Source organism: Homarus americanus, unplaced genomic scaffold (genome assembly GCF_018991925.1).
Source record: "Homarus americanus isolate GMGI-L3 unplaced genomic scaffold, GMGI_Hamer_2.0 scaffold43895, whole genome shotgun sequence".
Taxonomy (NCBI): domain Eukaryota; kingdom Metazoa; phylum Arthropoda; class Malacostraca; order Decapoda; family Nephropidae; genus Homarus; species Homarus americanus.
The window spans coordinates 1,250,252-1,266,556 of NW_024738072.1; the positions used below are offsets into that span (position 1 = coordinate 1,250,252).

A 16,305-nucleotide genomic window follows, 5' to 3' on the forward strand; every position below is an offset into this window, starting at 1 on the left:
TTGACAGTAGACATGTTGTAGTGAACCTTTGTTATATTAATAGACATGTTATTATAGTGAACAACACTCTTGTGAAACAGACCTTTATAATGTGAACATGTTATTATAGTGAACACTCTTGTAGTAAACCTATGCCATAATGTAGACATGTTATTATAATTGGAGCATGTTGTAGTGAACCTCTTGTAGTGAACCCTTTGTTATAATGTGGAGCATGTTATGACAGTGAACATGTTGTAGTGAACACACGTTATAGTGAACCTCTTGTAGTGAGCATGTTATAGTGAACATGTTATAGTGAACATGTTATAATGTGGTGTATCATAGTGAACATGTTGTAGTGAACATGGTATAGTAGACATGTTTTTAGTAGACCTTGTTATAATGTGAACATGTTGATATAAGTGAACATGTGATATAGTAAACATGTTGATATAATGAACATGTGATATAGTAGACATGTTATAGTGAACATGTTGATATAGTAGACTGTATTATAGTGAACATGTTGATATAGTAAACATGTTGATATAATGAACATGTTGATATAGTCAGGTATGTTGATATAATTGAACATGTTGATATAGTGAACATGTTATAGTGAACATGTTGATATAGTGAACATGTTGATTTAGTAGACATGTTATAGTGAACGTCTTGTTATAGTGAACATGTTATTATATTGAACATGTTGTTATAGTGAACATGCTATACTGAACAGGTATGGCTGGCTCTGATGGCTGCATGGCTGGATGTATGGCTGGATGTCTGGCTGGATGACTGGATGGTTAGACGGATGGCTGGATGGCTGGATGGTTAGCGGATGGCTGGATGGCTGGATGGTTAGACGGATGGCTGGATGGCTGGATGGTTAGACGGATGGCTGGATGGTTGTATGGCTGGATGGCTGAATGGCTAGCTGATCCGTTTCATCGGCAGTTAAAGATCATGCATTAAACAATATGTGTTGTAAAGTTTATCTCAGTAATAACATGGAACAACGATGTACCGCGTGTTGGAGGCGTTGTGTCACCCCTCCTGTAACTGTGTTGTGTGGGTTGTCACCCCTCCTGTATGGCTAACAACCAAGTAACTATGTTGTGTAAGGTTGTCACCCCTCCTGTAACTGTGTTGTGTAAGGTTGTCACCCCTCCTGTATGGCTAACAACCAAGTAACTGTGTTGTGTAAGGTTGTCACCCCTCCCGTATGGCTAACAACCAAGTAACTGTGTTGTGTAAGGTTGTCGCACCCTCCTGTAACTGTGTTGTGTAAGGTTGTCACCCCTCCCTTGTAGCTAACAACCAAGTAACTGTGTTGTGTAAGGTTGTCACCCCTCCCGTATGGCTAACAACCAAGTAACTATGTTGTGTAAGGTTGTCACCCCTCCTGTAACTGTGTTGTGTAAGGTTGTCACCCCTCCTGTATGGCTAACAACCAAGTAACTGTGTTGTGTAAGGTTGTCACCCCTCCCGTATGGCTAACAACCAAGTAACTATGTTGTGTAAGGTTGTCCTAACACCCAATATATTAGTCACTTTTATGCCATAAATTCCCTATATGATCTGTTTTTTCAAGTTCATAAATTATATTGTATGTAATATTATCTAAGACAGTTTATGATTGTATGGTTGTATGTCTGGATGGTTGGATGGTTTGGATGTCTGGATGGTTGTATGTCTGGATGGTTGTATGGTTGGATGTCTGGATGGTTGTATGGCTGGATGATGTCTGGATGGCTGGATGGTAGGTCCTGTTGTGCCAAGGTCGAGTCTGCCCGGGTCCTTCACCTGTGATCCGCTTTGTTACATCACGTGTGCCGCCCTCACCTCCTCCATCACCTCCTCCTTCCATACCTCCTTCTCCAATACCTCCTTCTCCAATACCTCCTTCTCCAACACCTCCCCCAACACCTACAATACACCTATCCTACACCTGTCCTACATTTTTCCTACACCTCTACACCTGCCTTACACCTCCACACCTCTGGGCACACACACACACACACACACACACACCTGCGCTACGCCATCAATGAATAACAATATATTCTTTAAGCTGTCAACCATGAAAACCTAATTTAATCGAGAGGCAGGTGACCATGGGCGCAACTGATGCATAAGTGAAGAGTTAGGAGTCAGAAAATGGTGTAGGAATATTTGTAAAAGGTGTTGGAATCTTAAATCAAGGTGTTTATACGTGTTTTGAGTCGTTTTTATAGATGCAATTTTGTTTGCGTTTGTATATCTTTGTGTCGTTTATACCGATGCGATTTTGTTTGTATCTGCTCGAGTCGTTTATACCGATGCTATTTTGTTTGTATCTGCTCGAGTCGTTTATACCGATGTGATTTTGTTTCTGTTTATATTTATTCGAGTCGTTTATACCGATGTGATTTTGTTTCCATGTGGTGATCGCTTCTTAATTAAACGCCATTCATAATAGACAACACAAACATGTTTAATTGATGAGTTGAAATGCATTGTTATGAAAGAGTTGTATGTACTTCATGGCAGTGTTCAGTGGTTCATTAGTGAGGAGAGTGTGAGGACAGGTAAGGACTGGGCCTACCTGTCCCGAGCCTTACCTGCGTCATCATTAAAATAAGGAATATGGAAGGTAATAAGGGTAAGGTATAGTTAAATTGTGGTTAGGGAACGTAAGCCAATTAGATACGTTATTTTACCTTAGAGAACGTGAACTACCTAGACAGATGTTGTTTAAGAGTGAGGAGACGAAACGTTCCTCCCAAGTCCGTCTGTAAGTTGGAGAGAACGACTACACAGGTGTGAGAGCTAGTGGCAGGACAAGGTGTGTGTGTGATGGGAGGTGCTAGAGGTGTCGGTCACTGAACTGTTGATGTTTCTCTCTCTCTCTCTCTCTCTCTCTCTCTCTCTCTCTTCTCAGGTAAGTATGCAGGTATTACACACACACACACACACACCTGTTCATAAGGACCAAATAGTATGTATGTATGTGTGTGTGTGTGTGTGTGCGTGCGTGCGTGCGTGTGTGTGTGTGTGTGTGTGTGTGTGTCGTCGGTTATTATGATAATTAACTTGACCTTGTACACCATAGTGAAGGTAAGGTTGGACCCCCATAGTGTGTGTGTGTGTGTGTGTGTGTGTGTGTTACCCTTAATTTATCTACACCTTCCCTTATCATCATCATCATCATCATCATCATCATCATCATCATCATAATCATCATTATCATCACTAATTTTGTTATTATTGTAATTATTATTTGTTATTGTTGTTATTATTGTTGTTGTTATCATCATGTCGTGATTCTGATTGGTAGGGAAGGACAGTGAATTGATCAATCACCTCACGTTATATTAACTCTTTAGTGATTCTGATTGGCTGAGACATGAAGCTTCTGATTGGTTAGGAGTACCAGTCTGCATATTACAGCTGACCTTGAAGCTTAATCTTCCTCCTCTCTTGCTCCCTCTCTTCCCCTCCTCTATTTCCTTCCTCTCCTCTCCCTTCATCCTTCTCTCCTTCCCTTCTCCCCTCTCTCTTTTCTCCCCATTTTATGCCCCATTCTCCCCTCCTTCCCCTTCCCTTCTCCCCCCTCCCCTCCATGCCCTACCCATTCCACGCCCCCTTTATCCCTCTACCCCTTCTCCTCTCTCATTCTCCCCTCCATGCCTCCTTCTCCCCACTCCCCATTCTATACCCCCTTCTTCCCTCTCTCCCCCACCCACTCCTCCCCTCCCTGCCCTCCCCCCATACCCCATTATAACACTAATATCGCCTTATGATAGGGACCAGTTTACCTATGACTTGTTCCTACAGGTCAATGAACCACGGCACTGCAGGCCCGCCACACGACCACTGCATACCTGTATAGGGGTAGAGTGGGTAGTGAGCGTCTCTAGGGGGTACAGGGGGCTCCTTTATGTAGGCATATATAGGGGTACAGGTAGTCTTTATACGGGAAGCGCCTTTATACAAGCACAGGACCCCATTGTAAGAGGACTGGGTGCTTTTATAAGGGATCGTGGGACCAACCTCCTCCACCACCACACCATCAGAAGCTATGTGGGTCACCATAGGCATTTCAGGGGCATGGCGCCCATCCCCAGCACGCCTATGATTACCCCCCACCCTCACGCCTACTCACTCACCCCCTCTCCCCACTCACCCCCCCACCACCCCCTCTCCCCCAATTAATTCTCTCCCACCCCCTCTCCTCCTCTCCCCCACCACCCCCCTTCCTCCCCCACCACAGTTTGAGGAAATAATCAGAGCCGCTGTGGTAATATATCCGTTACACCACCCGGAATTAACCAGCCAAACCACGTAATGTAATCTGGAAATAAAACCCGGGGAAGAATTAGTGAGTATTTGAATATCTCCGCCTCACGTAATGGATTTTTTGGCCACTGATATATTTTTCGTTATTGTTAATTTTATTTCTTCTTCTTCTTGTTCTTGTTCTTCTTGTTCTTGTTCTTCTTCTTCTTCTTCTTCTCCTCCTCCTCCTCCTCCTACATCTTCAAGGGATAACTTACTGAAGGTCAATATAATGTGTACTCGTATATAACCTGTCTGATGCAATTGAGTTAGGTCAGGTTAGTGTTAGGTTAGGTTAGGTTAGGTCAGGTTAGGCTTGGTTAGGTTAGGTTAGGAAGAACTATTAATTAATGCAATAAACAATCAGTAAACAAGGAACATAAACAAACACACAGAATAAACCAAAGAAAAACAAACAATAAAACAAGAACTAAAACACCGGAAATACAACAGTAAATAACGAAAAAAAAAATAAATAAAACACTCAACACTCGATCGGTTTTCCAAAAATCACGATGCGAAATTTGCTCATTAAAAAAAAATCATGAAATTCGAAGTAGTGGTTTTCAAAGGGACGAATTTAAAGTGGTGTTAAAAATAAGGTCACGAGGCACAAGCGATGAACCTTAACGAGCAGTTAGGACCAATTCACCCCCCTTCCACCCTCCGTCTCCTCCTCTCCACCTCCAACCTCCTTTTTTTTTTCTTTTTAGGAGGGAAGGAGGAAAGAAGGAGGAGGAGGAAGAGGAAGAAGAGGAGGGAGGAGGGGGAGTAGAGGAGTAAATTAGAAACAGCATCCTTTACTCTTCACACACACACACACACACACACACACACACACACACACACACACACACACACACACTGGTGGTAAGACGATACAAATACATAATAGGTGGTGGATACAAGTTGTTACAGGTGGATACAGGTGGATAATACAGGTAAATACAGGTAGATTGAAGTGGTGGATAGAAGTGGATACAGGTAGATACGGGTGGTGGATGCAGGTGGATAATATAGGTACATACAGGTAGATTGAAGTGGTGGATACAGGTGGATACGGGTGGTGGATACAGGTGGATACAGGTAAGGGAGTGAGAGGGGCAAGGTTGCGGTCATTGTACCTGCTCACACGACCCTTGTACACTAACTCACTACCCACACCTGACACGACCCTCACACCTGACACGGCCCTCACACCTGACACCCTCACACCTGTCCTGGCCCTCACACCTGACACGGCCCTCACACCTGACACCCTCACACCTGTCCTGGCCCTCACACCTGACACCTGACACCTCCATACCTTACACCTGTGTCTGTCTGTCTGTCTGTCTGTCTGTCTGTCTGTCTCACATCTTCTGGAACAAGTGGGAATATTGTACTCTCTCTCTCTGTAAACATTAATCGCTTTGAAATGACACGATAATGACGTGACACGGTAATGACATGACTTGCAGTAATGACATGACACCCCCACAGGTAACATCACCTCCGCGACATGCAACGGTGAAGTGGCTTCAGAGTCTGTCACACCTGGCGAGCATAAAATGGTGATTCTTACGTCGTTTGTACTCTCTCTCTCTCTCTCTCTCTCTCTCTCTCTCTCTCTCTCTCTCTCCTCACAAGATAAACTAATTCCCCAACCTGTCAAAGAGGTGCTGATAATGTACTAAAAGTGACTAGCTGGCAACTCCAACATTCATTAGCGTTATGTTATTTTGACCAATACTTTCTTGTCTTGGTCTAAATGGAAAATAATAATTAGTTACTCTCTTACACGCTTTTAGATCGTCATTTGTTTGAGCTCATCGACACATTATATACTGAACGTCACTGGCTAAATTTTCCGGGAGAATCATATCAAAGTTATTATTATTATTATTATTATTATTAATGTTATTATTATTATTATTATTACTATTATTATTATTATTATTATTATTATTATTATTATTATTATTATTATTGTTATTATTATTATTATTATTATTATTATTATTATTATTATTATTACTGTTCTTGTTGTTGTTATTGTTGAGTTTGTTTACATGATGACGTCACCCAGTTCATCACCGACCACTCTTCATTTTAATCTCTCTCTCTCTCTCTCTCTCTCTCTCTCTCTCTCTCTCTCTCTCTCTCTCTCTCTCTCTCTCATTCATCCAACTTTCTTTTTAATCTACATTCTTCACTTTCTTCCTCCGCCTATTGTCAGTCTCCGTTACTCAATGCAATACCATGAATTTCCTCTCTTCCTCCTCCTCCTCCTCTATTTGTTCTTCCTCTCTGTCATTAGTTTCTCTTCCTCCTGCTCCCCCTCTTCCGCGTACTCCTCCTCCATCCCCTGCCTCCTCCTTCCTTTCTTTCCCTCTCCTCCTTCTCGTTCCCTTTCTCTCTTTCCTTTCCCTCTTCCTCCTCCTCCTCTTCTCTCCCCTCCTTCTCCTCCCTCCCATTCCGCCTACTTCTGCTCCTTCCTTCCTCTTCCTCCTCCTCCTCCCAGGCGTATGGGATGCATGCTTCACCTTCCCGCCGGCGTATATGAAAAGTAGAGCATTGTAAGCCTTCCTCCTCCCTCCTTCTTTCCCCCCCCTCCCTCCTCCCTCATTCCTCCCTCATCAAGCACCATACCCACCCCCTCTCTCCTCTTCCCCCCCCTCCTCCTCCTCATTCCTCCTCCATCAAGCACCACCACACCCCTCCTTCCCTCCCCCTCCCCTCCCCCTCCTGGCGTACCTGGCCCCACTTGTGGGAGGGGTCATTGGCAACAGCGTTAGCCGCATGCTTCTCACTCTCGACTATATCTGGGCCAACCTGTGTACAACTTTCTGCAGCAGCGTCTCCTCCAGGTGTCCTTCCTCACCCAGACGCCTCCTCCTCCTCTCCCTTCACCTCCTGGGTCCTCCTCCACCACCCCCACCCCCCCTCCTCCCCCCCACCCTACCTCCTCCTCCACCCCCACCTCCTCCTCCTTCACCCCACCTCCTCTTCCTCCTCCTCCACCCCCACCCCCTCCTCCTCCACCCCCCACCTCCTCATCCTCCACCCCCACCAAACACTTGAAGGAGAATAGAAAGTTATCATTCTATCACGATCTATCCACTTGTTGGCTCAGGTCTATTCCCCTGGTCATTGGTTGAGACTTGTATCTGTTGTTGTGGGGGAGGAAGAGGAGGAGGAGGAGGAGGAGGAGGAAGAGGAAGAAGTGGAGGAGGAAGGAGAAGAAGTGGAGGAGGCTCTCTCATATCAATTATTCTCGTAAACAAACATTAAAACTCATCTTAAGGTTAATATTTACCTTTCGTCTGTTTGTCTGTCTGTTACTTCTCTGTTAAACGGAAGTAATCCCCGTTGTGGTAGTATAAACAGAAGGTTCTATTTTGTGGGGGAATTACCGTTTTGGTCATGATCTGTTTAGCTTTTATACTGTTAACGGGAGTAGCACCAGGTAGCTTCAACAGGTAGACAGGGTAAAGTCTGTCTGTCTGTCTGTCTGTCTGTCTGTCTGTCTTGTCTTGTCTTGTCTTGTGTTTCACGTTACTCTGTCTATAACACGTAACAAAAACGTAGTCCGTCACGTGACAATACATCCAGGTAACACGTAACACCTTTTCTACATCACGTGAGGAGGTCCCGTAACACGTAACACTGGCTGGACTTCACCTGTAACACACCTGTAACACAGAGATAAGAGAGAGATGGAGAGATACATACATACATACATACATACATACATACATACATACATACATACATACATATACTCACCCATCACTATCTCGTACTCAAGGGGTTAAGTCATCGTACTCAAGGGGTTAAGTCATCGTACTCAAGGGGTTAAATCATCGTACTCAAGGATCCGGTAGTGTTGTTGAGCAGAAGTTAGTGCAAGTTCTCTCTCTCTCTCTCTCTCTCTCTCACCCTTATACGCGTGCATTCTACCAAAGTGGATGCGGTAAAAGGTGGTGGAGGTTGGTAGTGTTTTAATGGGAGGAGGGAGGGGGGGCTGGAGGTTAAGGGCTGGTGGTGTGGTTTTTCAGGGTTAAGGGAAACGTCACCACAATAACAACAGCCCCGCCCCTTCCCCCTTTCTCCCCTTCACCCCTGTCAATGTTTTCAAAGGGCATGTGGATTTAACCTACTGCGGGCTGTCCTATAGTGATTATAAACACACACTGTCCCCATAGATTGAGAAAGACACCTGTTAATTGTTTTCCTATATACTTTAATTAATTAGTCTGTTACACCTGTGCCGTAGAGACTGATAATAACAACAAAGTGAGAGAGAGAGAGAGAGAGAGAGAGAGAGAGAGAGAGAGGTTATTACAGCTTGTGACGAAAGAAAGGAGGAAGGAAGACTAAACCGTTAACATGGTATTGGTGTTGAAAGAGAAAAGTAAGAGAGAGAGAGAGAGAGAGAGAGAGAGAAATGGGGTGAGTGACATTCAGAGTTCATTTCCATGGTGTTTGTGATGAAAGAGAGAGAGAGAAGAGAGAAGAGAGGTTCAGCAACAAGGAGGTTCCATAGTAGAGAGAGATGGGAGAGGGAGATGGAAGAGGAGAGAGAGAGAGAGGAAGGGAGGTGAGGGAGAAAGGGAGGGAAGAACGAAGGGTAATGGAGAGTGAGGGATGGAGAGAGGAAGGGAGGGAGGGAGGGAGGGAAGGTGATTGTGTGTGTGTGTGTGTAAGCAGGGAACCTCCCCTCACTCCTCCTCCTCCTCCTCCGTCCTACTTTTGAGGTCACTGGCGTCCGTTGCCCGGGCTGACACTTGACTACCTCCCTCCCTCCCTCTGTTGCTATACACTGAGTGCTACCGTTGCTGTACGAATGCCGTTGCTATAATGTACTGTTATTAGTAGTGTTGTTCTGCTACTGTTATTGCTGTTCTGCTACTGTTATCGTTATTATAGTGGTACTGTTAGGTTAGGTTAGGTTAGGTTAGGTTAGGTGAGGTTAGGTTAGGTTAGCCGCCAGTAGGATCAGTATCTGTAAGCGTGTGTGTTGAAGTCTCCAGCTCTGAAATCACTTGTCACCCTCGAATTCTTAACTCCACCTTATAATTACATGTCTGGTTATTTTAAATTTAGGACGCAGATCAAATATTTCCCACATTACTCCCAGATTTCCCACACAAGCTTAGAATAACGATTAGAAATAAGAAATCGACTGGGGAGCGAGGTAAAACGAGTGTTAGAGTGCGATAATAAAGTGAAAATGTACGATTTCTTTACTAGGCGTCACGGTAGTGTAAACAAACCCGGACTTGGAAGGTAATACGAGCGTAAATTATTTATAGCTAATGAAATATTAAGTCCGCGCCCAAAAGAATTAATAGTTACCTTATTTTTATATTCGGTTAGATTTTTTTAAAGTTAGATTTTCTTGGTTAATTGGGTAAAACTTTTAAACTTGTAGCAAGAACATGATTGTCTCTTCCGGGAACTTAATCAATGTTTTATGTCCGATTTTACCGGGAACGAACTACACCGAATATTTATCCAAAACTTTCATCTATTCCTGTTAAAATGAGACGTAACTCGGAACGCGGAAGCAGTGGCGTATTTCCCGCCAACCTGGAGGTTAGTTTAGTCGTTCGTTGCTAAGGTTGATTTATATACGTATCCCCCCTTTCACTCCACCGTGTTTACATGACTGCAGCATTTGGTGGAGATATCGTATATACACTTTCATCTTATTTTCATACTTTTATTCTCGTTTCTTCCCTGATCCAATAAAGAATTAGTTTTTTTATCTTATTTTATTTCATAACGAAGAAAAATATTACATTATCAGACCAGAATTATAGTTGTCTTTAAAAAAACGGATTTTCATTTTCATTTTTTGTTCATTACATTAAAAAAATCACATCAATTTCTTTTGATTTCAAACGTAAATTTAAAAAATAATTATTCATTATACAATCAGACGAAAGGAAAAAAATCAGAGGTGAGTCATTCTTTTCGTTCAACATACAACTCGAAAGATTAAAAATAAATAAAAATTCTACTCACGCTGACTTCCCACTCGGCCTCCTCACACTAGTTACCGGCACAGCATTTTTACACATTCCCGCACAGCACAACACAGCACCTTGATATAAGCCTGACGTCACAGCACATCACCTTGAAAATAGCAATACGTCACAGAATACGACTTTTAACAGCAATATGTCACAGTTTAGCATTTTTCACAGCAATACGTCACAACACAGCAATTCCTAACACAGTAAGCCACAGCCGCGAACTTTTTACTAAATTACTAAAGATTACAGCATATTACAGCCCATGACAGCCTGGTACAATACAGCACATGACAATACAGCCCAGTACAGCACAGCATCTAACAGCACGAGTGAGAATGAATATCACAGCAGAAATCGACAGTAAAATAATGAATAGATATACCTGACGCTTTATTTCCCCCTCCCTCCATCTACCTCCCCCTCCCCATCTACCTCCCCCTCCCCATCTACCTCCCCTCCCTCCATCTACCTCCCCTCCTCCATCTACCTCCCCTCCTCCATCCTACCTCCCCCTCCCTCCATCTACCTCCCCTCTACCTCCCCTCCCATCTACCTCCCCTCCCTCCATCTACCTCCCCATCTACCTCCCCTCCCCATCTACCCCCCCTCCCCATCCACCCCTTAACAACCATCCACATCATTCCACTTTCCCTCTTCCTTCCATCGCCCCAGCCCTCCACTTCCAGGAACTCCATCCACCTATCCATTCCATCCACTTTCTCCATTAACCTCCTCCACTCCACAATGTCAAGTCAGAGGGGTAGGGAGGGGGTGTCTCTTCATCCACCAAGTATTAATGTTTAGTCCACGTAAGAGTATGAGGGGAGGGGAGGGGAGGGGAGGGGCTGAGGGATGGCCCCGGTTCTAGTCGACGAGGACCTGAATACTCAGTTGGCCCCAGACCGCCTTAGTGAGCACACGCGCCGCCGCCGCCACACGATCACTACCCCCATACGCTCTCCTCTCGGCAGACACGTGAATGGTGTTTGCCCTTCCTAACCACCACGACTACCCATAACAAATCTCCCTCATTTACGTGCTGACTGGGTACATCTACGTGCTCCCGTACCACCACTACTACTACTACTACTACGTGCAAAGATTGTGGTGTTGTGTGTTGTTACGTGGCAGCAAAAGAGACTCGTGGTGACTCGTGGTGACTCAACTGTGTGTGTGTTTGTGTGTGTGTGTGTGTGAAGGTGCTGTCCAATGTCTGTACCGCAGTGAAGTGCTTTACGTGCCCCGGGATTCTTGGGACTTCCTTATGGATATTCTACAAACTCAAAACCTTATCCACCAGCCATCCACGTAAGTACAATCCATGTAATCTACCTTTATTCTACACCCTCAAACTACCACCCCTTAATTACCCAACAAACTAGTTCATCTAAGTAATGTTTTGGGGGGACGTCTATTTTTCCTTCCTAAACTTAAATCTTAAACATTACAGATTAATGTTTATAGAAAATGTTTGTGTTTTGTGATGTTTGGTAGAATCAGGGAAGGGGACCGGTGTGTTGCGTGTGTTATGTTGTGTTGACACCTTGAGAAAAACTCAAGTCTTACATATTAAGTCGTATAGTAACTACCGTAAACCTGTCACATCTCTCTTATAACACCTCCTCACCTGTCTCACAACACTGATAAGCCAATTACCTCACCTGTCAGCCAGTTCTCACCTCTCAGCCAGTTCTCACCTCTCAGCCAGTTCTCACCTCTCAGCCAGTCCTCACCTCTCAGCCAGTTCTCACCTCTCAGCCAGTTCTCACCTCTCAGCCAGTTCTCACCTCTCAGCCAGTTCTCACCTCTCAGCCAGTTCTCACCTCTCAGCCAGTTCTCACCTCTCCAGTCCTCACCTCTCAGCCAGTCCTCACCTCTCAGCCAGTCCCTCACCTCTCAGCCAGTCCTCACCTCTCAGCCAGTTCTCACCTCAGTTCTCAGCCAGTCCTCACCTCAGCCAGTTCTCAGCCAGTTCTCACCTCTCAGCCAGTCCTCACCTCAGCCTCCTCAGCCAATTCCTCACCTCTCAGCCAGTTCTCACCTCTCAACCAGTCCTCACCTCTCAGCCAGTCCACCTCTCAGCCAGTTCTCACCTCTCAGCCAATTACCTCACCTCTCAGCCAGTTCTCACCTCTCAACCAGTCCTCACCTCTCAGCCAGTCCTCACCTCTTAGCCAGTCCTCACCTCTCAGCCAGTCCTCACCTCTCAGCCAATTACCTCACCTCTCAGCCAGTTCTCACCCCTCAGCCAGTTCTCTCAGGCAGTTCTCTCACATCTCCTGTTCTCCCACGCTGTCTGATACTGTACACACACGGTGCCGGGTCCCACTGAAAAATTCCAACAGGTTCTAGATGGAATGTGTAGTGTGAGTGTGTAGTGTGAGTGAATGAGGAGGAAAGAATGTGTAGTGTGAGTGAAAGGGGTAGTGTTTAGTATGAATGAAGAGAGAGAGAGAGAGAGAGTGCATAGTGTGAATAAATGATAAAGAGTGAAAAAGAGGAATAGCGTATATAATATAAAGTGTGAGAGAAGTGCGTGTGTGAGAAGTGCGTGTGTGAGGAGTGCGTGTGTGAGGAGTGCGTGAGAGTTGGAGTATGTCACTGGTGGGGTGGGTGGGAACAAGGTTGACAGAATGAGTCAGTCAATGTCAGTGAACAAACTAAGGTCAGGTAACACGGGGAGGGGAGGTAGAGGGCTGAACAGTGCTATATCTGGAGCTCTTATAGGCCTACGGGTCCTTATATGCGTTTTACAGGTCACAGGTCTTTACATACGTTTTACAGGTCACAGGTCCTTGTATAGTTTATGTCTACAGGTGTTAAGGTCATTCAGTATATACCTACAGGTCCTGCGGTCATACAGGTACACTAACAAGGCTCCAGGTCGTGACTGGTACCTGAAGGACATTGACACGTTACCCTGGTATTAAGGTGATGTTGTAGTGTTGATGTTTGCTGCCAGGATGAGGCCTTTAACACCGGACCTCGTGGCCTCTTGTGATGTGGTGCAGACTCCAGGAGGTCACCCGTTATGTGGCCATTTATCCAAGAGGCCGCTCGAACTGATTTTGTGGTCGGTGTTTTCTGTTGTGGCCACTGTATTTCTAGTGTATTGTGGCCACGGCCTTCTCAGTCTTTTATGGCCACGGGTACCTATGTTTGCTATGGCCACGGCCCTCTCTGTAAATTATGGCCACGGCCCTCTCAGTTTGTTGTGGCTACGGTCCTTTCTCTATATTATAACCACGACCTCTGTATATTATGGCCATGGCCCTCTCAGGCTATTGTGGCCCAAGATTTTGTTTACTGTATCCGGACTCCAGCGCCAACACGGCCTAACATAGATAACAAACAGATCAATATTTACCCTCATGGTGTTGTGGTTAGGTGAGGGCGGTGGACAGTGACCTCGGTGTGGTGGACGGAGGGGAACTCATGGTCAGGGTCAAAGGTTACGTGAATGACCGTAACCTGGGTCAGTAACCTGTCTCTCCCGGCTCCTCCACCTCTCTCCCTCTTCTCACTCCATTCAGTTATCTCCCCTCCACCCCCCTCCCCCCCCCCCCCCCCTCCCCCGCCCCTCTATCTCGCCGCTGGGGGACTCCAAGACGTACCTCTCATGGCAGGAAATAACATGATAGGACTCCCGTAGGATCATTAAATTAAATATATTGTTTTGGATCTTGGTTGAAGGACTTGACTGATGTAAGAAGGTGGTGGTGAGCGTGTTAGTGAGGCTTCCTGCGTGTGTGTGTGTGGTCAGGGTCTTCTCCTCGACCATTATAGGGCCCTAGATGCCTCCCGGGCTATAGTGGTTTACGGTACTTCTTCGGCGCCAGCTCGGTTAGTGGCCGTTAAGAGGGATGGGGTTCGCGCGCGTTCCTTAGCTGTTACTGTTACCTGACACACCTGTTGCTCCCCGCTCCCCTTCCCCCCGACTCTCCACCTGTCTCTTTTACGGAACATTAAGTAACCGCTCTTCCTTGGCTACTCCCTGCTACAGTAACACCACAAATTGTATTAAGAAACTTGTGCTTCTTTTTCTCTAAATATTAAATAACTAATATTACTTTGTTACTTAGTCATCCCCTGTACGGGACATTAAGTACCTGGTTGGTGCGACTTGTCCCCCCCCCCCACTCTAGGTAACCCTCAGGAACATGCTAACTAGACGTGCTACCCTTCAGGAACTAATGCTCCGTAACTTCTACAGTAACCATTTAAGGAAGAGCATCTTAGCCGCCCGGAGCATTGAGGAGGGATTGTTTGAGACTTAGCTATGTTCCTTGGCCACAGTGTTTCATGTTCCTTGGCCACAGTGTTACATGTACCTTGGCCACAGTGTTTCATGTACCTTGGCCACAGTGGTAGACAGGAGTGGACCAGAACGTAACTCCGGGGTGAAGGTTGCAGCAGAGTCTTCCGGGTGACAGCTTAGGTTAAATCCGTTCAGCTCCATCCACACACATCCACACACACACACACACACACACCCCTCGACCTTCTTTTGTTTCCCCTCCACGTTCATTGTCCCTTCCTCCTCTCCCCCCCTCCCCCCATCCTTCGTTAGGGGTCACAGGTGTTCGTGTGTATAGGAACAACACCTCTTTATACACAGGTGGGTGACGTCAGACTGTTACTGTTGCTGTGTCATCACTGTTCCGTGTGTTGAAAATAAGAGTAATGGCCACAATAACAGTTATTCCTACTTCCTGTCCCTCACCTGTGGCCACCCCAGCCCCCCAACTTGGCCATACCGTTGAGTGCTAACATGGCCACCCCAGCACTTCAGTCATGGCCATACCGTTCAGTGTTAACATGGCCACCCCAGCACTTCAGTCATGGCCTCACCTTCACTACATCCGTCCCCAGAGTCACACAGTTACCTTGGCCACATCATGACCACCACCTTGGCCTCTTCATGACCACCACCTTGGCCACGAAGAGAGAATGTAAAGGTCAGGTGAGTGGTGGTGTGTGTGTGTGTGTGTGTGTGTGTGTGTGTGTGTGTGTGTGTGTGTGTGTGTGTGTGTGTGTGTGTGTGTGTGTGTGTGAGAGTGGGGTGGTGTGTGTGAGTGGTGTGTGTGTGTGTGTGTGTGTGGTGTGTGTGTGTGTGTGTGTGTGTGTGTGTGTGTGTGTGTGTGTGTGAGTGGTGTGTGTGTGTGTGTGTGTGTGTGTGTGTGTGTGTGTGTGTGTGTGTGTGTGTGTGTGTGTGGTGTGTGTGTGTGGACGAGGAAAGTGTAAAGTTTTCCTGTATTTGTTTGTGTGTGTGTGTGTGTGTGTGTGTGTGTGTGTGTGTTTTGGACAGGGAGAGTGTAAGGGCCACGGTGTGTGTGTGTGTGTGGAAGGCGTGGCCGGCCTGGACGGACGGATGAGGGCTGCTACGGTCCCGTTAGCCGGGTCGGTCGGGTCGGCCACAGGTCCCGCTACCCGCCGCATCGATCGCTCGTTCTTACCTCCTCCTCCTCCTTCGTGGAGTAGCGCCGCCTGGCCACGCCGGCGGCCTGGCACGTCAACGAGCACCGCTGGTCACCAACCCCAGGTGTGTCACCCTCACACTGTCACCAGTTGTGTCCGACAGTCACCAGTTACCTCCGACAGTTGTATTGCCACGTGTCTGACAGTGTTCCCAGACACCGTGATCCCTGAGTGTTAGTGAGGACAGTGTTACCACGTCTGGTGGGGGGCCGTGGTCGCCAAACCTCACATATGGTGACGTCACCTTGACTCATATTGCCACATGACTGACAGTGTTACCAGAGTCGTCACACACACACATATGTTGCCACACACCGCATGGTACTATGGCAAGGTTGTTCATAACTTTTTAGATGTGTTCACCAGATTTCATAATTGTTCTGAATATTCCAAATATTTACAATGATGGAAAGTGTTCAACAAGATACTGTAACGTTCAGAAGATTATGTTGATATTCATAATACTCTAAAAACATGTTCAAACTTCTTACTGAACATATAC

The 16,305-nt window shown here is 46.0% G+C and overlaps 1 protein-coding gene across 2 annotated transcripts in view; it reads left to right on the forward strand.

Annotated features, from left to right (window-relative positions):
• Positions 1 to 11,228: 11,228 nt before the first annotated feature.
• Positions 11,229 to 16,305, forward strand: part of LOC121873683 — a 42,859-nt gene continuing 37,782 nt past the window's right edge. For both annotated transcript variants that reach the window (XM_042377370.1, XM_042377373.1), the window contains exon 1: positions 11,229 to 11,633. The gene's annotated coding sequence lies outside the window, so the exon portion shown is untranslated. The remainder of the gene's footprint in view (positions 11,634 to 16,305) is intronic.